We start from the raw sequence: 2133 nt of genomic DNA on the forward strand, positions 1-2133 counted from the left end.
AGTCCCCCCCAGCTTCCTCATAGCCCCTTCAGGTACTGGAAGGGGCTATAAGGTCTCCCTGGAGCCTTCCCTTCTCCAGGCTGAACAAGCCCAACTCTCTCAGCCTGTCCCCATAGCAGAGGTGCTCCAGCCCTCTGAGCATCTTCGTGGCCTCCTCTGCACTCACTCCAACTGGTCAATATCCTTCTGCTGTTGGGGGCTCCACAGCTGGATGCAGTACTCCAGGGGGGGTCTCACCAGAGCAGAGTACAGGGGCAGAATCCACTCCCTAGAACTGCTGGCCACACTTCTCTGGATACAGCCCAGGATACGGTTGGCTTTCTGGGCTGCCAGCGCACACTGCCATCTCATGTTCAGCTTTTCATCCACCAGTACCCCCAAGTCCTTCTCCTCAGGGCTGCATCATGTATGATGAATATTTCATTATGTACAAAGAATTTACCATATGAACTATTTTTCAGCTCAAATTGTTAAGCCACAAATAAAAAATCTGAACGTGCATGCAATGACTGAATGCAGTACGGCAGCTCTAAAAACTGGATATAGATTTCACAGAACCTCAATCAGAAGTGGGTTTTTCTTAATACATTTCTTTCTTTTTGACATACTACCATTCATTTATTTTATTTCCTTTCAAAAAGGATAATTACATGTAATGTGAAAAGCCTTCATGCAGTAAGGTAGGTTACAAGAAACTTGACACTTTCCATAATTACAAAAAAAACCCCATGATATTGATGAAGTGGCCAGTCCTGTTCATTCTGCCTGCCTTATTTCTGAAAAGTGCCTCCACAGCTGATTTTTCTTTTTTTTAATGCAGGTAAATATCTGATCAATGTAATTTATTCTCCTTGGCATTATAATGGTGAAACTGCGTTACCAGATCAACTGAAGAAGTGTTTCATAGAACCATAGTTTGGGTTGGAAGGGACCTTAAAGACCATCTAGTTCCAACCCCCATGCCATGGGCAGGGACACCTTCCACTAGACCAGGTTGCTCAAAGTCTCATCCAGCCTGGCCTTGAACACTTCCAGGGATGGGGCATCCACAGCTTCTCTGGGCAACCTGTTCCAGTGCCTCACCACCCTCTCCGGGAAGAACTTCTTCCTGATATCTAATCTAAACCTCCCCGTTTTCAATTTAACCCCATCATCCCTTGTCCTGTCACTACAGGCCCTTGTAAAAAGTCCCCTCCCAGCTTCCTTGTAGGCCCCTTTTAATCCTTTAAATCTGATCCCAAACATATCACAGTGTCACTCGAAGTATATGAATTTGCTAGTGAACAGCAAATTGATTGGAAAGTCATAAGTCAGTCTCTCCTCCCTCGTTCCCTAAGCTGCATCCTTGAAATCAGAGAGCATTGTTTTCTGCAAAATTGACTATGATTTCACCTATTGCACAGAAAACATTGCTACTTTGCAGCTGCTTTCAAATGCAACACTTCCTTAAAGAAGTAGTGTTATTTTTTGTAGATGTCAAATAACTATATAACAGGACTATAGGAGAAGACTTTCAAATTAAATGTGTGCAGTATGCTTTGACTTTAGCTGGAATACTTCAGTGCCGAAAGGCAAGTTGAAGCTTTCACAAATCCGTTCCAACTTATTTTGTTCAAATGCAAATCTTAACAGACATTAGAACATCTAGCACTAATCACTAGCAATCAGTGGATAAAGTCAAACTGGATAATGTCAGCTTTTGCTGAGCAGGGCAATAAAACAACACTTTTTAATGCTTTGGAAATGAGAAGCTTTGAGTATAAAGCAGGCCTTTAATAACACATAGTCCTGGGATCTCACATTTATTCATTATCTGTAGAAATAAAAACCCTTCTCACAATGACAAACAGAATGATCCCTGAACTCAGAGATACTCAGCTGTGTTCCACATCACTGGTACATGACAAGGTCAGAAAAACTCTCCTTTGGTCCACTACAGAAGCAGTTTGCAAACTTACGGTCTGCAACTTAAAGGTTCTTAAATGCCAGAGAGAACCCAGACTGCCGATACTGAAATTTTCAAATTACAGTCAAAATTACATGACACTATCTGAATAATTCATGAAATAAATTCTGGTAGCCCTCATAACACTGATGCAAGAAGTTAGGACACCTGAAATGTAACACTGAATG

Source organism: Eurypyga helias, unplaced genomic scaffold (genome assembly GCF_000690775.1).
Source record: "Eurypyga helias isolate BGI_N326 unplaced genomic scaffold, ASM69077v1 scaffold6894, whole genome shotgun sequence".
In the NCBI taxonomy this organism is placed as follows: domain Eukaryota; kingdom Metazoa; phylum Chordata; class Aves; order Eurypygiformes; family Eurypygidae; genus Eurypyga; species Eurypyga helias.